Source organism: Thermobia domestica, chromosome 7 (assembly GCF_964235325.1).
Source record: "Thermobia domestica chromosome 7, izTheDome1.hap1.1, whole genome shotgun sequence".
In the NCBI taxonomy this organism is placed as follows: domain Eukaryota; kingdom Metazoa; phylum Arthropoda; class Insecta; order Zygentoma; family Lepismatidae; genus Thermobia; species Thermobia domestica.
Window position 1 is genome coordinate 153,266,786 of NC_137460.1, and position 25,791 is coordinate 153,292,576.

Here is a 25,791-nt window from a genome sequence, read left to right on the forward strand (position 1 = left end):
GCAGATAGTGACTTCATACACTGTATATTACGGTCACACATATTTGTATATTATTTTTTAAATTTATTTATTTTAAAAAATAAATTTCCGTCAAAATATTTTAATCGAATGAAGTTAAATATCATTATCTCGACCGCTCGTTTTTCAAATTTCTACGCGAAAGACGACAGCCATCCATAAAAATACAATTAAGAAAAATATTTTTTTAAAAAAAGCTTTTGGAGCCAAATAATTTCCTATTCTTCGCTTTTGCAACTAACGCACCAAGCTAAACACAAATTTATTTGAGAGCTTCTTCGTGGCTAAGCGGTTAGCGTACGTGCCTTTGGCGTGGGAGACCCAAGTTCGATTCCCAGTGCGGGTTCATGTGGTTCGGATCCCACGTTAAACTGTACGTCCTGACGTTACTTTCGTCCCTTACAGCACCGTAAAAAAATCCTTCCATTTTTCTTTGAAAAGTTTTTACTTTTACATAGGATACAAACGAAATTATAAAAAAGAAAGAAATTCCACATAATTTATACGGAAATACACAATATGTACTTGTAATTAATGCTGTTCTGATAATAAAGGCAGTCGGTTGTCTTTGAATCGTCAGTTAAAATAAATTCTACAATATTATTAGTTTAACGAAAACAATGCCCAAAGATAAAACATGTACCAACCGAAAGATCATACTAACGAGGGAAGGGCGTTATGTCACTCAGAGATAATTGCACCAAATTTGAGTGTAGGAATTGGTAATACAAATAGAAATGAACGTGTGGAAGCAATCGTTTCGCAAGCGTTCGCAATCAGAAATAATGGGCCCCATAGTTCTGGAGAAGTATGGCCTGTCATTTAAATCAGATATTGATGGGACGGAGCCTTTGCACGTTGTTGCGGCCAATGCAGAAAAAGTTAAATAAAGTAGAATGAAAACAGAAAAAAATTAGCTGGACAGAAAATGCACCAATATCCGCCCTCAGTTCCAAGAAGCGAATACCGGGATACTAAATCTTTCAACTGCCCTTGCCATTACCTATTGAGTATGCATCACTAGTTATTAAGAAAACTAGAAGATGAAATTATATTAAGAAATAAAGAAAATATATACAGAAATTAATCATGGGCGTCGCCAGAAGTTTTCCAGGTAAGGGGTCGAAATGAAGTTGCTGTATTTTTTTCACACTATAAGATGTTATCAAGACGCAATTGTTAAATGTTTGAACCCACCAATATTAACTGAATACTGAGTACGGTCTTTTGATATATACGACGTTGCGCCCACCAAAATTAAAGTACTGTGTGTTTGTGACGAAAATTTAAATAAATATTTCGGGATTAGTGATGTTTAAAATGGAAACGACTGTGGACGTCCATGACAAAAATAACGGTTTTAATACATACAAGACTTCATTAACACAACTATGTTAATGCAAAGGATAAAGGAAATATTTGAATTTGGTCTACTCGCCACTAGAAAGCAGCAAGATGTATTGGACAGAAACAGCCTCGCAACAACTTCGTTCAAGACTCCAAATATAACTCACGCATGTTTCACAAATACTGAACTTTAATAGTGTAAACAGAAAGTGAACATGAGCGTTTCGTGACATCGATTTATTACTGTGTATGTATTTTCTTTATTTGCTTAATATCATTTCGTAAGGCTAACTAGTGATGCATATCCAATGGACAAGAGACAAGGTGGGTAATGGCAAGGTCAGTTTGTTAGATTTAGTATCCCAGCATTCGCCTGGTGGGACTTAGGGCGGACATGGGAGCATTTTCTGTTCATCCTATCTTTTCTGTTTTCATTCTATTTTATTTAACTTCTTTTGCATTGGCCGCAACAGCGAGGAAAGGCTCCGTCCCATCAATATTTCATTGAGAGGCCATACTTCTCCAGAACTATAAAGTCCATTATTTCTGATTCCGAACGCCTGCGAAACGAATGATTCCACACGTTCGTTTCGATTCGTATTACCGACCCCTACACCAAATTTGGTGCAATTATCTCTGAGTGACATCGCGCTCTTCCTTCGTAAGCTAAAGAAAATTATATGCGTGTGAAAGCTCATGCGTAATTTTCGAAAATAAGAGAAAAACCTATTAATTTGGAAACCTAAAAATTGATAGTGTACAAAAATCAGATCAAGTATTGAAGTGAAATTGATATTGCAGTATACTCTTATTAAGCTCTTTCATTATGATACTAGCAAGGAAACAGTACATAGTTATATAACAAGATTTAGTCTAAAATTCCCGTTAAATCTTGAATTTAATTTCTGTTTAACTAAAATATTCTCCACACAAGATAACATACTTGATGGAAAATTCTCCTGTGTAGTTTTCGAGAAACTCGGAAAAACAAACCTTTTTTACGCTATATCTCGTTCGTGGTCAATAATAATTAACAGTTATTATTTTGTTGGAATAAAATGTTACTTCTTATGTAGTGTATGGTTAACAAAATATCCTGTTAGTTGGCAGACTGTTGTTTGTATTTTCCCGCCGATGACATACATATACTCTACTTTACGCATACGCTACTTGTAAAACACGGATTGAACACATAGGCATGCGCAACGTGGGTGCCTTGGCACTCCCATTAGACAAACTTTTTTTTTATGTAGAATTATTACAAACTGAGAAGAGATTACGTGTAAATTATTTCCCCTCTGCATGTGTGCCGTGCGTCGCTGACGCAGCGTCGGGTGCAATGACGCTATCTTTTCTTAGGGGAAAGGGGGGAGGACGACATTCCATATGGTGGTACTTTAGATCTGACACCCACATTCCCAATGTCCTGCGCACGCTAGTGATTGAACACTAAAAGTATAATTTATCTAATTAAACATATAACTGCTTTACTTCATTGAGGCCATAATAAATTACTATTGATTGAGTAGATTTATAGAGTAGAAGATTAAATGTTCTTACTATAAAGTAATAATTGCAGTCAGTCAAATTAAATGACAATAAACAATATTTCACATTATATTGTTTCATAGTACATACTGCCTTTTAAGAACTAATTTGTTTCATTTATATAGGGTAGATCTTGTACCTTTTGCGAAGCACTTGTAAATTTAAACTAATAGGCCCTATATAAAATTCAATGAAAGTTTCTAACATCCAAATATCGACAGAGGGGCATTTATCTGACATACGCCGCATACCACCAGACTAACAGTGTTGCCAATTCATCATAAAGTTATTTTTTTTAATGCCACTACGTCAGCTTATTATGTACATATTTCAAATCTAACATTAAACGAAAATTTATAATATTACATTTTTCATTTGGTGTTACAAACTAAGAACACTACAATAACACAAACATCAGTAAAAATTCAAATTTGGGAGGCCTCTACAACAGTAGCAATGCAAGTGAGACGGACGTGTCAATGCACATTAGATATGTCTTACAGTTAGTGTCGAACACTATGACTGACCATGGCATGACATATTTCTAGCAACTGGAAAAATGGACTGAAAATTTTACTTTTTTCAAAAGATTTTATTTCGATAACGTGCGAGAACAAATCTAGTCTTGAGAGCACAAATATCATATGCCCAGTTGTCTAAATTTTCCAGGAAACTGTTTCGAAGTTTCAAAATATTGGCAAAAATCAGAATCTTGACTGAAATATTTGAACATTGGGGATTAAGATAAACATGTTCTTGGCGTTTTGATGCATGCTAAATATAACATATGAAACCATCATAAGCACGTATCAAGCTATCGAAACAGCTGACAAAGTCTACATTGAAACAAATTGGACATATGACACTTGTGCTCTCAAAACTCGAAATGTAACTTTGATTACTCTCCCAGATAATATAGTGGCTATCGTGCACCCTTTGGTGCAAGCAGTTCCGGGTTCGATTCTCGGTGGAAAAGCATCGAACGTATTATGGTTGAACGGACTCCATCTTAAACAGCACGTCTCGTATACTTTCGGTGATAAAAAGGCACGCTAAACAAACAATTGAACTCCCTATTAGATATATGATTCGCGTACACTCTTTCACCGCGGAGACCTGGATTCGATCCCGTAGGAGCTCATGTGATTCAGATCCCATATTAAGCTGTAAGTCATATAGGCTCGGTGCTGAACGGGAGGATAAAACTACAAATCACTAACAAGCAACCAACACCGATTGTAACACTTACTATCTCAGTCTCGGAATAGTGATACCCTACATATGTTAACTACTTTTCAAAAAATAAAATAATTGTAGCGACTTGTATGTGTATGTGTGGCAGAACATACGAACTGTCCGCCAGATTTTGGTTGACCCTTCTTGGTCTAATAACATAATTGTCTTGCTTCATACAATCGTGGGTTGGATTTCAGTTGATGACACTGTGAATAACTCTTTTTATCATCTTGTTTAGCCTATACATCACGCTTTTTCATTGCTCTGCGATATACCGAAGTTTCTAGAGGACGCGCTCCGAAGTTTAGGAACCAATAATGTAAAATATCTTCATATGCATATAGATAAAGATATACTATTGGAACTTCCTAATCATAAAGTCATGAAGTGACAGGCCCTACTATCAATCAAATTATTAAAGAAAATTGCGAAAAATGCTTTAATCTCTGAAGAGACGAGAGACTTTAATCTCTCCATATAATAATTTGGAAATCTAAATGCATATTCTACATCACTCCAAAATTCTTATCTAATTAACTTATCTCCAAAAATAGTTCGCGTGAAATGAAGTTACAAATAAAAAGACCCGTTAATATTCACGATTATCATTTTCTTTCTTTTTCTAAACTCTGTGATGTATATTCCCGTGATATGCCTCATAATAATCCGTCGCGTCGGCACCAGTGTGGTAATCCAGACAACCTCATGGGTCTTTTGTTACAACTGACAATTCGGTGTCATCTCCATTCGAGTAAAATCAATGAAGTTGACCCCCTTTTCCACTGAAACGTTCCTATGGCAACTATCTTTTGCTCTTGTTTATATGTGACATCCCCTCTACATACCAGATCTTCCTTTCACTCAACGGATGAGAAACATCGCTTTAGTTTCAACAACTTTTCCAACAAAACACGATCTAAAGTTTAAAATTAATGTACTGGAAGAATATATACGTACATGCATACATAAATACATAAGCATAACTGTAAGGTAAGTTTTTGACGAAGTCAAACGAAAATATCTACCACCTTTTTCTTAATAATAATAATAATAATAATAATAATAATAATAATAATAATAATAATAATAATAATAATAATAATAATAATAATAATAATCAGGGCCCGGATCTTGTTGACAAGTCAACTTTCTTCTGTTACGCATAGGAGAAGGCAAGTTCAAGTAAAAACGTTATCCATCAACTCTAGGTTCTAAAAATATAGTTTTTTAGGATCAACTTTTGGTCTCTTTTTGCTGTTTTGAAATTTCAGGTCATTTTTTAATATTTTAAGATAACTTTTAGGTCACTTATGGTCTTTTTATTCCTTTTTTCTACATAAGGAAATCTTTAAATGAACACGGTTTACGGATGTGGAAAAGACGAAATTGAATAATCTCTTTTCTTACTTCCTGACTATTGGAGTGGAAAAACTGCATTCTTAACAAGCTAATGAAAACTAAACTGTAGCTGGTTAACGAAAGGCCGGGGTTGGTAGGTGGCCAAACAGATAGTTTTGGGTTATTGACCACAAAGAATGTGATCACGTGAATAACTAAAAATGCATTAGAAGGAGTACAAGGGCTTTAAACGTGTTTTTATCTATTATTTTCATGTAGTCTAAACTTGCTAAGTTTTATTGTTTAAGAGTGCTTCCTAGTTTCAACTCGGGAGTGAACTGACGCTTTCAATACTTACAATGCCGTACAATGGACTGGTCAATGGACATAAGTGATCAATGGACTGCAACTAACTGAAACAAAACTTTTTGAATATGAGTGAGAAATGTTAATTAAAAATCCAATGGATATTTAAAAATGTCAATGTTTAATGAAATAAAAGTTTGAGAAAACGTAAGTTTTAAGGTCAATTTTTGTGATTTTTAGGGTCATTTTACAGGAATTGTAGTGTCATTTTATAGGTCACTTTTTAAAATTTTTTAGGTCAACAAGATCCGGGCCCTGATAATAATAATAATAATAATAATAATAATAATAATAATAATAATAATAATATAGATATTTGAGAAATTAAGACTAATTTTGCAATCACTTTACTGAGATCACAGGTAAAACTACAACTTTACAACTTTTTAGTACCCCACCACAACACGGAAATTTTTGGAAGATAACTATAACAAATAGCTGTATGTCATTTTGGAGATCAATTCACTTTCTCTACCAAATATTATATTTTCTTCTGTTAGTCCGGCATCTAGTAATCCGGAGTTCTTTCTTTTTTTGCTAACCAATTTACTGAAGGCTTACAGCAGTATAGTAATTCTGTATCAGTCTGTATTCTTTAAGATGTACACTCATGTCGATATCTATAACTGTCTTCTTGTAAGAATATACTTTGATAATGATTTTGCAGGGTATTTTTAATACTGATACTATGTGTATAATCTGGAAATATATATTTGTGGTAAATTTCATAGGAAAAGAATTATAAAAACGAAAATCAGAATGAGTAAAACAAAATGTTCCTAAATGAGCAAGAAAGTTTTATTTTTTCTTGTTCTTATTAACTGCTCTTTTGACATGCAATTTGCCACATACATGCCTTTGCCGATTATACAATACTACATTGTAAGAAATACCGGGCGAATTCGTTATCAAATTATATTCCTACAACAACATATTTATAGACATGCGACAATAATTTTGGACACGAGTATACATTTAAAGTTAAATTTTCGATGTACTGAGGTGGAATAATTATCTTATATGCCTATTATTGCTAACAAAAAAAAAAAACTATGCAATTTTTATGCATAGTAAAACTATGCAATATATATATCCATTAAAAAAAAACAATGCTATTTAATCACTCGATAGATGTCACTATGCTGAACAAAATCATACGAACGACTGCAAATCCTGATTTGTAATTTACGGATTTTTTCTTTTTGTAAACACAAAAATTAGATGCTTTAAGTTAACCACGCTACCTATTATGATGAAACTGATGCTGAAGTATTATCTGGTTCAGTATATCAATACGAAATTAGTTCGACGACAGTACACAGTAGCTATTTTTAGTAAGAAATATAATCCAAAATTATGACTGAGCCCTACAACCTTTAATTTTTCGTTAACTATACCGTAATATTGTTAAAAAGATTACGCATATATCAAGTGATATACGACATTGCGATAAACTGAATAAGATGCTTCAGAGTAAATTCGCATGCGTAGTTTTCGAGATTTTTTTTCAGGCGCTAAGAAGTATGCCACTCGTTGCCAATAATATTTCATAGGTATTTATATAGGATAATAATAAGACCCGATTGTTTATATATGTACTGCATATGTAAAACAAAATACATTTAAGTAGCAGATCGTGTCTTCTGTTGACTGCTCTCTAACAGTGATGCACGTACTACTATGTAATTTACTCTATAAATGAAATTCGGCATTTTGTGTAAGAATGAAATATACTTCCATGGTGAATGTTAATGACGAGTGCTTATTTTTGCATACTGGACAACAGCCTTGTGTATTCGAACAATACTTTTTTTTTCTACGTCTTGAAATGAAATAGGATAATGTGACTGATTTGGTATTTTCGTAATTAAGGTTGGTAGTACTTCCTTTAGCACCAGATCAAGCAGATCAAGATTCTGGTGGAAAGCTTTTTTTTTTCTTTCTTTTAAGGAGAGGGTATTTACTTCCAGCATGTCTGAATTGTGAAGTAGCTAACTTCATCTACATTTATTCAGAAATGACTGTTATGGAAGTTGGCGTGCTAACCACATATCGACCAACAACAACAAGCTGTCTGGTCTGCAAGAGTTACAATCGCTGTAGAATGGAGTTAATATTAGTTTTGCTATTAAGAGTCTTCATCCCGGCGAAATTAAAATACCGTTAATTTTAGAGTAATTATGTGATATCTTCAAATAGACAAAAGATAATTGAAATATGGAACAAGAGCGCCCTAGACAATATTATTTTGCGTGAGTACCGTTATCACAAGTCACCTAGTGGCTTTCCGTTTTCAGCTGTTTAGAAACGCGAAAATAAATGCCGATTTTCAAAATGGCTGGAAATCGAAAGCAGATAAGTGAGTCGTGATAACGGTTTCTCATGTAAAATAATATTGTCTAGGGCGCTCTTGTTCCACATTTCGATTATCTTTTATCTATTTGAAGATGTTACCTTATACATCGTATAAGGTAACATGGCCCGGAAGTTTTGGGCAACCAGTGTATATATGAATTTAATATTTATTAAAATTTTATTTTTAATATATAATTAAATCAATGACTCGATTTGAAGTAGGTCACAAAATTTGCGTTAACTTCCTTGAACTAATGATTTTAGTATATTTAGAGGGAAATATATGGTAATATATTTACATTGAATAATTATTCGTATATTTAGCTACAATATAATATTATTTTGGGAAATAAGGTAATATCTGGTCGTATTTAGTCCTTTCCAATCAATTTTCATTCATATTTTTGGCTTTGGGGATCTTCGAAAGAATTCAAAATTTTTATTTCAAAACTCTTCTTTAAAATTTTATATTTGTAAAGTCAGCCATAGTAGCTTCTTGAAGCATCCCTTTGTTTAATCTAAATTATCTGTGATTGGATCTTCCGCAATCACAGTTGTGGTTGAGATTTTTCGGCTCCTTTGATCTTGAGAGATACACCTATCATCGTATGATTACGTCACAATGATCTTCCAATTGGGAATCTTCTTCCTGTTGTCTTTGTTTTTTTTTTTTTTTTTGGTTGATGAAGCCGCCATGATCAGGTGTGTAGTGCGTCTGATCTACAGAAAATCAACAATTTAATTCAGTGTGATTAGCTGATAGTGGACAAATTTTTGGAGTATGAACTCTTGAGGACTGCGGCGCTAGACAAATTAGTTTGACTTGCTCATTGTGAAAGGGTACGAGGAAGCAAGTTGCGGGGGTCAGGTTTGCACGTTGTCGCCGGAACCGTGAAGACAGCATGGCTGCAGTCCAGCTTTAAAATTGTTTTGACGTCCCAAACTCACCAGGAGGTGAGGGGATGAAGAAATTTAATCCATGATGCCTAAGGTAGATATGTGTCTCTGAGGTGAACAAGTAAGTGACTATTTTATTCAACAAAAATTCCCTTTTCGGACGAGTTGAACATGCTAAATTTCTAACCTCTTTCGGATTGGAGAAAAGTGTTATGTTATTGGCGTGGTGATGTCCACCAATATGTGCTAAACGCTGCGTAGTTTTCCCTAAGTTATACAATGTACAAAATTTGCGATGTGACATAAAACACTCGTTCAATGGAGGGGGGGGGTAAAAATTGTTCTTTTGGAGTTTCAGTGTGGATGTTTGTTACCAACAGCCCAAGAAATGTGTGTACTCTCGAGAACATACATTTCACCCCCAAAATTATATTTTGAATATGTAATCTCGTATATTCTTTTTTTTTTTAATTTATTATTTTTCCGTACTGCTATATTACATAATTAATCCATTCTCTGGTTTGTGCTCACCTTCACTGTAGTTTGAATACGATGAGACAAAATGTATACAAAGTTTCGGCTCACATTGATAATAAGGGTGCTTGCGTAGCTATTGGTAATGGGAGATGCTCGTCAACAACAACACGTTCATTATGTATTTTGAATTCCTTTCACCAGAAACCAGAAATTCGAATTTTTAAGCACATAGTTTAAGACTTTTTTTTTTGTTTTAACAATATACAAAAGTAGAGCTGAATGGTCGACGTCCCATACGTCCTCGGTAAGAAGCAGGGTGTGTGCTATATTATTAATCTGTTGAATAAAGTGATTTTATATGTTTTAGTTTAAGTTAGTTAGATAGTTAGGCTAGGGACTAGGTTAAGTGTACTTTCTTTTCATGTAGATGTATCTAGTGTATGTATTGTCTCAAAGGAAAATGTTTTTTGTTGTGGGAATCAAAGTGGATGAGGTCTGAGCTCATACAAGGGAGGTCACCTTGTCGGTATAAATCCTCCGCGCTGACCCCACCTCCACAACGGTATCTGAAGAGAGAATACTAAGAAAAGAAAGTAAAGCATGTAGCACACAGCCGTAATAAGTGATACCTGTGTAGTACAAGGCTCATGTGGTGATGGTAGTAAATGTCATTATTTTCAAAATGTTTTTTTTTTTTTTTGACTAAACCAAACGTATGTAGAATTGTTCATGATATGTGAAGAGAATATGTAATGCAATGATAACTTACCCATTCAGCTATGTCAAGAATTTTCCTCAATTTCCAACCTTTGCGATTTTTTTTTTTTAAATGTATTCTCCTGTTATTTCTTATCATACAGAAAGTTAGTGTAATAAAGTGTGCGAGTCGAAACAAAATCTTTCATTGTCCAGTGCAAAGCTAATTATTTTAAAACTATGTAGTAAAGTAACTTCAATAGTATTGTTGGTACTCAGAAAGTAAAGTGTTTAAAGCAGTACGTAACGAAAGTAAATATAGCGTCTTGAAAACTCACAGAATCGATTTCACTTAGTGTGACCGGGGTTGGAATCACAGACCTGCCAGGAAATTTCACTTCGTTAATAAGATCAACTAAATTCACTTTGGCATTCAGTTTTTTTTTTCGAAATTCCATCCCGTTGCGCGATTTAGATTTGATTCGAGAATTTTTTTTTTTATCTGGGTTAGTAAACACAAACATTTAGATTTTCGAAGCATTCACCGTCAGTTTCACTCTTGGGTCAGTGTCTTGTTCTGTCGGGTTGTGGTTTGTAACCTTATCTCTTGATGGGATGCAGGCTATGACCTGCGGATCGGGATGCTGGACTGCGAGTGAGAATGAGGGAGGCTTAGAAATCTTCACATTTTGGGACGATTTGAGTTCTACTTTCCGGAGATGATTGGTGTAGTGGATGGGTCAGTGAGTGTTGACAGCTTGCCCGTCTGGGCCCGATGGGTTCGCGTTCAGCAATCGGTGACACATTCACGCAGCCATAGTCTCGAGGAAAGGGAACATCATACAGAAACACAATATCAGTATCATCATCATTATTTTATTTTATTTATTTACATTTTTATTTTATTTATTTATTTTATATGACTTTTTTTTTTGTAAAATTGGCGTTCCACAGCCAGGATCTGTTATTCCAACCTTTCGCGAGTGCTAAGTGAATCATATTGAAAGAGCAGTGTAATGTAATGGGGACTGTTGTGACAAACGACTCCTTGAACGATGTGTAGTCACTCTTGAGTTTGTATATGTGTAACTTGGGGAAAACAATTTATATGAAATGGAGATGTCTGCTGGTAGCAGGTCAAGTACTGAATCCCGTAGTCCGGATGAATATGTATGTTGTAGTGAAGAAATACAGGGCTTTAGTGTTTATTGTGACGGTTGTTCTGGATGGGTGCATGCACAGTGCTATGGTATAACCGACGAGCAGGTAGAAGAATTGAATAAGTGTAGTGAGCCCTGGTTTTGTAAAACGTGTGTGGCCAAACAGCTGACTGTGCAATCGCTTTCCAAGTCACAGGAAAGTGGAAGTGAACGGAACACCGCGACGCACGACACGGGAGAGAAACTCTTACACAACGGTGGAGAGAGTGTCGGAACTGCAGGTTCACCTGCATCCGTGACAGACCTTGCGAAAATGTTAGAACGTTTTAGTCAAACTTTAACTTTGGACCAAAAATTTGAAAAGGTTGACAGTATTATGAACCAAAGGTTTGAGAAAGTAGATAATAATTTGTACGCGATGAATAAAAAATTTGATTTGTTAAAGTCGGAAATGGAGCAAATTGTAAATGAAAGAGTCGAAAATGTAAACAAGGACGTATCGGACCTCCGGAACGAAGTTCGCGATTTATACACTTCGGTGGGGGAATTTCAGGATACGATAACAACGCGGGTGGACACCGTTGAGGAGAATCTCCGGTTGTCAATAGAAAAGCAAAATCGCAGATGTGATCAGCTCGCCAAAGAACTATCGCATCTCGAGTCGAGCACCCGGAAATCTTATGACGTACTCGAGGCTAAGATCCAAACTTTGGTGAAGGATCAGGAGCAAAGTAAACCAGGTCGTGTCGGTCGCAAGCGGTCACGTGACTTTGTTGGTTGTGAGGGGGTTGACTCTGACGGAACAGACTCTGACACCCGAGTGGATGTACCAGTCTCTTCGGTTGGGGAGACTCGTACTGTCCCAACGGTGACAGTCTCTGTCTGTCAGCCGACCAACGTTCACACTAAGAATGTCTGGCCGTTTGACTTAAATTCACATTCGTTGGTCACGAACAATTCCAGTCCCACCTGTGGGGATATCATGAGTGGTCAGGTTGCCTCTAGGACTTTAAACCCATTATTGACGTGGTCTCAGGCTTCGGTCTCGACTTCCAATGTATGTAGCTTAAGTCATGTAGTGTCCAGTAGTGCCGCAGACAGGACTCCTTCGTTTGTTGGAATTCCGGAGGGAGTATGTAGTCACACAGTGGTATCGATGCCAGGCAACTTACCTTTTGGCCCAAATTATACCTCTTATTCGAATTTTGGACAAAATTATAATAATGCAAAGAGCCCTGTGATTGGCTGCAACTCTCCCCTGAATCCCGGCAGATATGAGGGATGTTCTGGAAATAGAGCGTTAAATTTAAGGCTGTCGGAACTAAATCACTTACCAAACTTCACTGGAGAATATGGTTTGGCCAGGTCTTTTCTTGAAAGTTTAGAACAGGCGTTTAAGATAATCTCTGCGTCGGAATACGAACGCATGGTTTTGGTACCGTGTTGTTTGTCGGCTGGGGCCAAGACTTGGTACCAAACGGTCTGCAAAGACATCAGCAGTTATGCGGACTTTGTGCGTCTATTTAAGGAGCACTATTTCTCGGCCAGGATGGAACGCCTGCAGAAGAAATTTATCCAAGGAATGAAATTTGACCGGTCCAAGTATAACCGGCTAACTGACTTTGCCTGGAAGGTCATAGCCGAATACTATGCTGTGGCACAACATCCAGATGAGACAGAACTCATTGAAATAGTCCTAGATTGTCTGCCAGCTGGAGATGCAAAATTGTTGCGAGCTGTGGAGCCCAAGAATATTCAGCATCTGATTGTTAAGATAGCCGAAATAGAAGGTCATCCGGAACCTGTGGAACCTGTGACAGATAAGAAATTCAAGCGTCTGCACATTCGGCAGGCGAAGATAGGAAAAAAGACCGAAAAGAACGGAAAGGCGCAACAGACTAAAGACACTTCGTCGCAGACGGAGGAGGACGAAGTAAAGAAGAATGGTGATGCCAAGAAAAATGGAAATGGCAATCAATTCTTGGGGAACCGAGGTCGAAGAAGAAATTTTCAGGCCAGAAGACCCTGGTTCAACAACCGAAGGCAAAACTGGGGGAACGGAAACCAGAATGCTCCATATGTTTCCAACCCTAACTACCAATCGGGAGCAATGAACTTTGGATGTCATCGAGGTGCATCCCAACAGTGCGCGCCGAGTTCGAACCACATACCGGGAGCGCAAGCCTATCCGGGATACATGCCGAATTTGCCTCCTGGAGGAGGAGTGGCAACTCCCACATCCACTCCTTCCCCAGCGGTGAACATGGCTATGTCCACTGGTTGGCCTTCACCGTATACGACGTTCATGCCGCCGATGGCGCAGTCATCTGAAGCGAATGGGAATAGTTCGGGAAATGCATGTCGCAGCCCTCATTAGGGGAGACTGTGGACTGCGATATGAATTCCTCAACTCCCCAAAAGGAAGAAAGTTCGATAACGGAACATCAAAATTTTTGTTTGGCATCAACCTGTCCAGGAGTTAATTTCGAACCTCAAAATTCAAAATTAGATGTTTTGGTAACTTCCGGAATTCGGGGAAACAAATCGAGCACGCCTCTGTTCTCGGTTCGTTTCGTGATAGACGAGAGGGAGTGTGACTCCAGTGCGGAAAAAGGTGTTCTTTTATCCTATCCCTCACCCACTCTAACTTGTTCGGTAGGAGAGTTATCTTTGGTTTGTATCCTAGATTCTGGAGCGGATACGAATTTGCTCTCGGGAGATGCTTGGGGGCGAATAAAAGAGATCTATCCTTCTGCCAAACTTCGACCGAAAACTAATATCTCTTTAAAAGGTTTTGCAGGAGACGAATCATTCCAAGTTAAAGGTTTCCACATCTTAAACTTCACTATCCAAGGTTGTGTGTTTGAAGTCCCAGTCTATGTTGTCCAGAAATTAAAAGCACACTGTATTTTAGGATTTCCGTTTTTCGTTCGGTATAACCTTTCTTTAAATTGTAAGTCTAAAGAAATTTTGCTTCAGTCAGACTCGGGACAGACCATCTCTATTGACATGGAACAGCAGCATTGTTGCCAGGTTACTGTCGCCGAATTAACTTCAGATAAAGAGGACGACTCTTTGTTTCAGCCATCGGTCACGAAGGAGGAACTTCGGAACTTTGTTTCTCAGAGAACCGATCTCGATTCGGATTCTCAGGAGAGGTTATTTTCTTTATTAGTTCGATTCAGGTGTCTCTTCACAGAGAATCCCCGTATCATAAAGGTCGAGCCGTATAGAATACAGCTTTCCGACGACGTCCCGGTGGTAGGAAAGTTGTATCCTGTACCCATTCATCTTCAAAAAGAGTTTGAGGAAGTCTTAGATAAGTGGGTAAAACTTGGGATTATCGTTGAAGGTCCTTCACCTTACAGATGCCCTGTACATATTGTGCGTAAGGCGTCTGGAGAGCTAAGACCCGTGATTGATCTGCGTGGTATCAACGAGCGTGTGATTACACCAAAGATTCAGGTCGAGCCGATCTCCGATCTAATCGCGCGAGTCAGTGGTGCAACCATTTTCACCTCGTTGGACTGTACGCAATCATATCATAGTGTCCCGATCCATCCAGACTCTTACAAATATGTTAGTTTTGTTTACAAAGGACGTCAGTATCAAATGACTCGGTTAACAATGGGTTTGAAATCATCACCAGCGGTTTTCCAGTCTGTCATGCACACCTTCTTTGGATTAGAAACCTTCAAAAATTTTCTTATAGTTTACCTCGACGACGTACTTTGTTTTTCATCTTCCATAGACGAACATTTTCAGCATTTAGAAAAGGTCTTCAACACTCTTCGTTCGGCTAATCTTTCTCTCAATTTTCGGAAATGCAACTTCTTCAAATTCGAAATTCCTTTTCTTGGTCATCTTGTTTCAGGATCTTCTGTAAAAATAAATCCTAAAAGTAATGAGGCCATCCGTCACTTTCCCCTTCCACGAACTAAGAAGGCTCTACGGAGATTTCTTGGTCTCGTGGGATGGCGAAAGCGACATTTTCCAAACTTCGCAGGTTTAACTGCTCCGTTTTACGATCTTCTTAAGAAGGACCGGAAGATAGAATACTCTTCGGAGTTATTAGAAAAGTTCGATCATCTAAAAGAACTTCTAAGTAGTCCTCCTGCTCTTGCTCAACCTGATTTCAATTTGGATTTTCATCTGTTCAGTGATGCCTCTGCGGAGTCATTGGCTGGCTACGTGGCTCAATTTCCCCCGGGACAGGATGACCCGGAAGTTATTGCGTACGCGAGTCGGCGAATAAAGCCGCATGAGGCCTCCTTATCAGTCTTCCAGTTAGAGTTGGCAGCTGTTCTTTTTCTCTGCGAGAAGTTTTCCTACTTCATTTTGGGGCGACGGACTACGGTCCACTGTGACAATGCTGCAGTCACATATGCTTTTAGTTTGAGAAATCTCGATGCTCGAACTACTCGTCTTCTGCTCAAACTGCAACGATTCGATCTGCAATTTGTTCACATCAAAGGCTCTGACAACGAAATCGCTGACCTATTGAGCCGTTATCCTCCAGAAATTCCTGAGGCAGAAGAGGATCATTTTATAAATTTTTTGACCGCGGAGGACGCTGACCTCTTGGATGTCACGGAACTGAGGCGAGAACAGCGGAAAGATCCGTATTGTAGAAAGCTACACGCCATTTGGAAGGATTCTCGAGACAATGACAGGATACGTGTGGAGAATCATTTAGTTTATATTAGAAATTTTCAAAATTCTGTTTGGCTGCTGGTCATTCCTGCCAGCTTGGTGGAAAATATTGTTTCGGCGATTCACAACAAAGGCCATTTTGGTGTGAAGCGATGTTTGTCGTTCGCTAAGGCCATGTTTCACTGGAAAAGTATGCGTGCGACTTTTACTAAGTATATTCAAGAATGCCTTCCTTGTGCACGAACTAAGTACTCGTACAGGGTGATCAGAAAGGAACCCTGCCATGTTGAGGCCTCTGCTTCCTTCGAGAAACAATGCCTCGACCTGGTCGGGCCCCTTCCTAGGAGTCAGGGTTATAAGTATATCTTGTCTATCTTGGACGTCTACAGTCGCTTCGTGTGTTTCTTCCCCCTTAGGACGGCTCACACGAGGGAGATTGTGGCTGTCCTCGAGAAAAGATATTACTATCAACTACCTTATCCTAAGTATTTGGTGAGTGACCAAGGTCCGCAATTCTTGTCGCGCGTCTGGCGAGAGTTTTGTCAAAAACACCGAATCAAACACATACTTACCACGCCATACCATCCTTCCTCCCATGGCATTATCGAACGCAGACATCGTGACCTCCACCGCATTCTCCGCCTCTATTGTAGCGAGAATCAATCCAAATGGAGTACCTTTCTAAAAGCCGCCCAAGATTTGTGTAACCATTCCTGGTGTGATGCACTTGGATGCACACCGGCAGAGCGTTTCCTATGCTATTCTGCGTCCAAGAGCTTCAAGGAGAATTTTATCTGGCCAAAAGAGTCACTTCCTGTCAGTGAAGACAAGAAACTCGTCATATCTAGTCCAGCGACGGTGCCCAAGAAAGAACGTAAACAGCAGAAACATCAGGATACCATTACTGAAGGCTCATTGGTAATGGTTAAAACACATCACGTGTCATCCATACCAAAGAAAATATTTGCCAAGTTTATGGATACCTATGTGGGACCATACATTGTTTCCGCTTTAACTAGAAACTCAGCTAGACTACAAAGTCTAAAAGGAGAGAATATTGGCACTCAGAGTTTCGACAACCTAAAATTATTTCGATGCTCTGAAGAAAAGAGGAGAGAGCTGTTGGGAGGTTGAACAGAAATAAACATAGTCGAAAAAGAAAAAAAAGAAAGAGAATCGTAGGTTAAATTTAGATTAAGGTAATTCTTGTTTGTTTTGTGTCTATTTTTGTCCAATTTTCTTTTCTTTCACATAGTGTAGTTATAAAATTCTTTGTTAGGATTAAGGTCTTTGAAAAATTTTCAAAACATTTCCTATATTGATTGCATTGCATTAGTGTATTTTATGAATAAAATGTTAGGTTAGAAAAAAAAGGAGCTTAACTTAGGACTTCTAAGTTAGAATTTTTTTTCCGAAGCTCCCGGAGGATGTTACCTTATACATCGTATAAGGTAACATGGCCCGGAAGTTTTGGGCAACCAGTGTATATATGAATTTAATATTTATTAAAATTTTATTTTTAATATATAATTAAATCAATGACTCGATTTGAAGTAGGTCACAAAATTTGCGTTAACTTCCTTGAACTAATGATTTTAGTATATTTAGAGGGAAATATATGGTAATATATTTACATTGAATAATTATTCGTATATTTAGCTACAATATAATATTATTTTGGGAAATAAGGTAATATCTGGTCGTATTTAGTCCTTTCCAATCAATTTTCATTCATATTTTTGGCTTTGGGGATCTTCGAAAGAATTCAAAATTTTTATTTCAAAACTCTTCTTTAAAATTTTATATTTGTAAAGTCAGCCATAGTAGCTTCTTGAAGCATCCCTTTGTTTAATCTAAATTATCTGTGATTGGATCTTCCGCAATCACAGTTGTGGTTGAGATTTTTCGGCTCCTTTGATCTTGAGAGATACACCTATCATCGTATGATTACGTCACAATGATCTTCCAATTGGGAATCTTCTTCCTGTTGTCTTTGTTTTTTTTTTTTTTTTGGTTGATGAAGCCGCCATGATCAGGTGTGTAGTGCGTCTGATCTACAGAAAATCAACAATTTAATTCAGTGTGATTAGCTGATAGTGGACAAATTTTTGGAGTATGAACTCTTGAGGACTGCGGCGCTAGACAAATTAGTTTGACTTGCTCATTGTGAAAGGGTACGAGGAAGCAAGTTGCGGGGGTCAGGTTTGCACGTTGTCGCCGGAACCGTGAAGACAGCATGGCTGCAGTCCAGCTTTAAAATTGTTTTGACGTCCCAAACTCACCAGGAGGTGAGGGGATGAAGAAATTTAATCCATGATGCCTAAGGTAGATATGTGTCTCTGAGGTGAACAAGTAAGTGACTATTTTATTCAACAAAAATTCCCTTTTCGGACGAGTTGAACATGCTAAATTTCTAACCTCTTTCGGATTGGAGAAAAGTGTTATGTTATTGGCGTGGTGATGTCCACCAATATGTGCTAAACGCTGCGTAGTTTTCCCTAAGTTATACAATGTACAAAATTTGCGATGTGACATAAAACACTCGTTCAATGGAGGGGGGGTAAAAATTGTTCTTTTGGAGTTTCAGTGTGGATGTTTGTTACCAACAGCCCAAGAAATGTGTGTACTCTCGAGAACATACATTTCACCCCCAAAATTATATTTTGAATATGTAATCTCGTATATTCTTTTTTTTTTAATTTATTATTTTTCCGTACTGCTATATTACATAATTAATCCATTCTCTGGTTTGTGCTCACCTTCACTGTAGTTTGAATACGATGAGACAAAATGTATACAAAGTTTCGGCTCACATTGATAATAAGGGTGCTTGCGTAGCTATTGGTAATGGGAGATGCTCGTCAACAACAACACGTTCATTATGTATTTTGAATTCCTTTCACCAGAAACCAGAAATTCGAATTTTTAAGCACATAGTTTAAGACTTTTTTTTTTGTTTTAACAATATACAAAAGTAGAGCTGAATGGTCGACGTCCCATACGTCCTCGGTAAGAAGCAGGGTGTGTGCTATATTATTAATCTGTTGAATAAAGTGATTTTATATGTTTTAGTTTAAGTTAGTTAGATAGTTAGGCTAGGGACTAGGTTAAGTGTACTTTCTTTTCATGTAGATGTATCTAGTGTATGTATTGTCTCAAAGGAAAATGTTTTTTGTTGTGGGAATCAAAGTGGATGAGGTCTGAGCTCATACAAGGGAGGTCACCTTGTCGGTATAAATCCTCCGCGCTGACCCCACCTCCACAACGGTATCTGAAGAGAGAATACTAAGAAAAGAAAGTAAAGCATGTAGCACACAGCCGTAATAAGTGATACCTGTGTAGTACAAGGCTCATGTGGTGATGGTAGTAAATGTCATTATTTTCAAAATGTTTTTTTTTTTTTTTTTTTTTGACTAAACCAAACGTATGTAGAATTGTTCATGATATGTGAAGAGAATATGTAATGCAATGATAACTTACCCATTCAGCTATGTCAAGAATTTTCCTCAATTTCCAACCTTTGCGATTTTTTTTTTAAATGTATTCTCCTGTTATTTCTTATCATACAGAAAGTTAGTGTAATAAAGTGTGCGAGTCGAAACAAAATCTTTCATTGTCCAGTGCAAAGCTAATTATTTTAAAACTATGTAGTAAAGTAACTTCAATAGTATTGTTGGTACTCAGAAAGTAAAGTGTTTAAAGCAGTACGTAACGAAAGTAAATATAGCGTCTTGAAAACTCACAGAATCGATTTCACTTAGTGTGACCGGGGTTGGAATCACAGACCTGCCAGGAAATTTCACTTCGTTAATAAGATCAACTAAATTCACTTTGGCATTCAGTTTTTTTTTTCGAAATTCCATCCCGTTGCGCGATTTAGATTTGATTCGAGAATTTTTTTTTTTTTATCTGGGTTAGTAAACACAAACATTTAGATTTTCGAAGCATTCACCGTCAGTTTCACTCTTGGGTCAGTGTCTTGTTCTGTCGGGTTGTGGTTTGTAACCTTATCTCTTGATGGGATGCAGGCTATGACCTGCGGATCGGGATGCTGGACTGCGAGTGAGAATGAGGGAGGCTTAGAAATCTTCACATTTTGGGACGATTTGAGTTCTACTTTCCGGAGATGATTGGTGTAGTGGATGGGTCAGTGAGTGTTGACAGCTTGCCCGTCTGGGCCCGATGGGTTCGCGTTCAGCAATCGGTGACACATTCACGCAGCCATAGTCTCGAGGAAAGGGAACATCATACAGAAACACAATATCAGTATCATCATCATTATTTTATTTTATTTATTTACATTTTTATTTTATTTATTTATTTTATATGACTTTTTTTTTTGTAAAAAAGATATCACATAATTACTGTAAAATTAGCAGTATTTTAATTTCGCCGGGATGAAGACTCTTAAAGAGGCATAATGCTGAACTGTTTCAACTCCCAGCTTTAGTAACAACGTATAATTTAGTATTCCATCAATTCACTGATTTTTTTTCAACCTTCAACTTCTTTTAAAGTTATTTTCGTTTCACAATGTGAAACTTCAGTAGATTTCTAGTCTACACAAATTCAGTATGAACCCGGAAGTAGTCATCTACCACAGTTTCAATAGAAGAAGGGAATCAGAGATGGAACCTATTCTTCGGAAGACGAGTTCACATCAAACACATATTTTCACTATCTATTGCAATTATTAATGTATAGGAATCAATTCAAAGCCAGAAGTTGTAATAGTTTTTAATACTTCCGGTTTGAGTAGAAGAATAGGAGATTAAGTTAAATCTATTCTTGAAGCGATGAATCCATATTATATACACTATGTGATCAAAAGTATCCGGACACCCCCAAAACATACGTTTTTCATATTAGGGGCATTGTGCTGCCACCTACTGCCAGGTACTCATTATCAGCAACCTCAGTAGTCATTAGACATCGTGAGAAAGTAGAATGGGGCGCTCCGTGGAACTCACGGACTTCGAATCTGGTCAGGTGATTGGGTGTCACTTGTGTCACAAGTCTGTATGCGAGATTTTCACACTCCTAAACATCCCTAGGTCCACTGTGTCTGATGTGATAGTAAAGTGAAAACATGAAGGCACACGTACAGCACAAAAGCGTACAAGCCGACCTCGTCTGTTGACTGACAGAGACCGCCGACAATTGAAGAGGGTCGTAAAGTGTAATAGATAGACATCTATGCAGCCCATCACACAGGAATTCCAAACTGCATCAGGATCCACTCAAAGTACTATGACAGGCGTGAGGTGAGAAAACTTGGATTTCATGGTCGAGCGGCTGCTCATAAGCCACACCTCACGCAGGTAAATGCCAAACGACGCCTCGCTTGGTGTAAGGAGCGTAAACATTGGAGGATTGAACAGTGGAAAAACGTTGTGTGGGGTGACGAATCACGGTACACAATGTGGCGATAGGTGTAGGTATGGCGAATGCCCGGTGAAATGATGTCAGCGTGTGTAGTGCCAACAGTAAAATTCGGAGGTGGTGGTGTTATGGTGTGGTTGTGTTTTTCTTGGAGGGAGCTTGCACTTCTTGTTGTTTTGCGTGGCACTCTCATAGCACAGGCCTACATTAATATTTTAAGCATCTTCTTGCTTCCCACTGTTGAAGAGCAATTCGGGGATGGCGATTGCATCTTTCAACACGATCGAGCACCTGCTCATACTGCACGGCCTGTGGCGGAGTGGTTACATGACCATAACATTCCTGTAATGGACTGGCCTGCACAGAGTCCGGACTTGAATCCTATAGAACACCTTTGGGATGTTTTGGAACGCCGACTTTGTGCCAGGCCTCACCGACCTATATCGATACTTGTCCTAAGTTCAGCACTCCGTGAAGAATGGGCTGCCATTCCCCAAGAAACCTTCCAGCACTTGATTGAAAGTATGCCTGCGAGAGTGGAAGCTGTCATAAATGCTAAGGGTGGGTCAACACCATATTGAATTTCAGCAGTACCGATGAAGGACGCCATGAACTTGTAAGTCATTTTTAGCCAGGTGTCCGGATACTTTTGATCACATAGTAGATATATATATATATGGCTCTATGCTCTACAGAGAATTTTGAAACCGGGAGGAATAATGGATTCCTATCACTTCCGGTTTTAGTATAGAGATAGGCGTCTCGACGCAATCTGTTCTTGGGACGCTGAACCGACTTGCAAAGTTACTTCTCCCTATCTACCATATGTAATGCCATTTTTGGTCTGTATTGATCTTTGAAACTTCAAATAGCTAATTCATACCACTTGTGGCTTGATCAGAGAGTTAAACAAGAACACTGTGACACTGAACCGATTTCCAAAAACCGTTTTAAGCTAATTCTGACCGTTTTCGTTTGATACCAGGCGACAGAGACAGACGGACGAACGGTGAACACAGCCATTCTATAGGACTTCCGATACTTATACACAGCATAGTTTGGAAGTATTTTTTAAAAATTCCGTTAAACTTACAGTTAAGAAAAGTGTGCAATACAAAGATAATTCTCAAACTTTAAAGTTTTACTATTCTATTACTATGAAACAAAGTGAACCCTTTTAACAATTGTTTTTTTTTTTTTTCTTTAGCAACCAAAAATTGCATAAATGCAGAAATAACGATTTTCTTATAATACGCTATACTTTAAAAACCACATGCTGCTACCGAACTGAATTCAGAATTAATGAAGATACAAGATGATTCACAATAGTTCGTGGGTATTATGTAGTTACAAAATCATAAACGTAATCGCGTCTTTTGTTTTCTTAACGCAAAACAAATAGTTGCTTCTTCAAAACAAATGCTTAAAAATATCACCACTATTTCATTTAAACTACCATGCTTATTTTCACAATTCCACTTAGCTATTTTTTAAAATTATTCTGATTTCAACTATGTACAGTATATCTGTAACGAATTAATAACAGAAAGTACAATACAAGTAAATAAACACACACGCATAGCAGTTACGCAAAAGACAGATGCTTGAATAGAACAAACTACCAAGAGAAACTCCACAGTGATTCATGGACAGGGAACACGCCTAATGAATTTTTAAAGAAACACGAACTCTGGGACGACACTAAATTGCTGAAGTTTAATGGTGCTACAGAAAGTCCTATTGTGTGTGTGTGTGTGTGTGTGTGCGTGTGCTCAGTGCATTCCAAAACTAATATAAGAGAGTATAGGATGTAACTAAATTTAAACATTTTTAAATAAAACTCAATTACATCTGATCATACCTAAATGCTTCTAAGATACAATCAAATCAATTTTCTTCGATTACTACTAAATTTAAACATTTTTAAATAAAACTCAATTATATCTGATCATACCTAAATGCTTCTAAGATACAATCAAATCAATTTTCTTCGATTACTATCAAATATCTTAAGTTTTATTTCGAGCGAGAACTATGGGCAAAACAAAAAGACATTTTGACGCATCTAATGACGAGTGGCATAAAATCATATGCACCTAAAAGACTGAAAAAAGAAAACAACTCCCAACATCCTTTTCGCCCTTTGTTGATTTTTCCCTGAAAAAAGAAATCAATGACCCACTGTTAAGGTCAAAAACATTATTTACCATACGAGTTCAATCGAACTCATCCGATCTGGACCAAATTTGGCACAGAGGTAGTCCTTGACCTGTTATGTAAGCTTGTAAAATAGTGTGGAAACATACGGTTCTTAAGTTAAACCAAAAAAGAAACTTAAATTAAGCTGATTCTTTACGACTATGCGTAGGTTTCAACTAATAATGCCTTAATTTTCAATAAATTGCTTTACAACCAGATAATGTGTACAGTGACTCTCATTAATATTCGGATACTTGTATTGTATTGAAAGTAGGAAGAATTATGAAATAAATGAGATCCGTGTGAATTAAAAAAAAAAATTAAAAAAATAGGTATTTAGACATTCATATACTTACAGAAAGAAAAGAAGTACAAATACGGTATCTTGAACGAAAGAAGCACATAAAGAACATACACATACTGATGACACTGTATTTGCAACGTCACTTTAATATTCGAGCAGTCGTTTGCGTTACTTTTTTCGCGTTACATTTCGAATAAGTAATTAGTGGAAAAAGAGTAAAGATTTTTGACGTAAGGTACCACTGAGGAAAGATGTCTGTAAATTAGGCATGGAAGGGTGAGAGAATTGGGATTATAATAAGTATAAGATGTCTATATATCGGCATTCCTTAACATCAGAGACATGAAGTTTGGTATTTTGACTTTTCATTTAAGATGTTTACACATGTGATTGTGTTTTAGAGTTCTGTTTTAAAATTTACTTGATCTAGATTGAGAGAGGTAGGAAAAAATGGTGGGAATTATAATAAAATGTCCGTCCGTATCTAGGAATCCCTTAATGCTACAGACATATAATTTGGCATGAAGGCTTTTCATTTAAAATACTTAAACTTGTATTTGAATTTCCCTCCCCTTTTGTAATATATTAATTCTGACGAAAGAAAAAGGGATGAACCACTAAGATCCCAAATTTTGGAATTGCTTAGGTTTAGATTTGTGGATTTATAAGTTTTTGCGTTTCCTTCGGCACCAAGGCTATATGAAACGTGGTCAAATAGCTTAACATAGAATCCGAACATGAGATCTCACCGAGAATCGAGAAAGTCAGGACTCTCGCGTAAATAGGCGCGTACGATAACTATATAGATCTCCTTAGCTTTAAATAAATAAAACTTGGTGTTTCTGCGTACCTGATACTTGGTATAGAAAGAAAAAGTGAGTGAAGGATGAGTAAAGCTCGCGCCGCTCCAGTATCTTCAGTCAATCGGTCCGGCAGAAGTTTGACAAAATCGAACACAGAATGCCACTGCATTCACACATGTGAGGAGTTCACAAATGCAGTACTCATGAAATCCTATTCTCCCCGTGTGAAGATCAGACTCCAGCTACTTCATAAATAACAATATACATGTTACCTTAATACTTCAGTTTGATGTTCACTGTAACATTTTCGAGTGTTACTTCCAACACTGCTGACGAACTTTAAATTTCAATTCACACTGCTGACGGACTTTAAAATTTTCAATTAATCACTTCCATTTTTTTTTTTTTTTTTTTAAGTGTACTGTGTTGGGAAACAGATTTTGCAAGAAAAAAATGGATAAAATAATTTAATATGTGCCAAAAAGAAGAACTATTAATTTTTTTTTTTTTTTTTTTTTTTTTTGAGAAACAACCTTGCCTAAGGGACAAGAGAGACTTCGTAATTATTAGAAATATAATTAAAGTGTGATAAAGACGGAGGATATAAGGAGGATACAGGCTGGCAAAAAGGAGGGCGGAAGCAGCCAAAGACGAGAGGAAAATTCAGTCATGTGGGTGAGAGGACACCTTATATTCATGTAAAACCTTTTTCTCTTTGTAAAATCTTAGTTGGAAAAGAACCTGAGCTAAGTAAGGTCTCTTGTATATAATATTTTGTGATTACAAAATTTACTTTATTTCAATGTAATTTTATTGTGTTTTTGCATTTTCAAATAATCTCTCTCAGTGTTAATAAAGTTTGCTTACTTAAGTATTCCTCCCGGTTCTTTTACTTACTTTCACAGAGAAGAAATAAGAACCAGTATTTTTGAATTGACAGCGGTGGATACTCAACACTACCGATACTATAATATTCTTTCATTTTTATTAATCAGTACACAGTTTAACCATC

General features: G+C 37.2%; 1 protein-coding gene across 2 annotated transcripts in view; it reads right to left on the reverse strand.

Moving 5' to 3' along the window:
- LOC145690502 (uncharacterized) overlaps positions 1–25,791 on the reverse strand; it is a 194,293-nt gene that overhangs the window by 79,483 nt on the left and 89,019 nt on the right. The gene's annotated exons all lie outside the window — the stretch shown is intronic.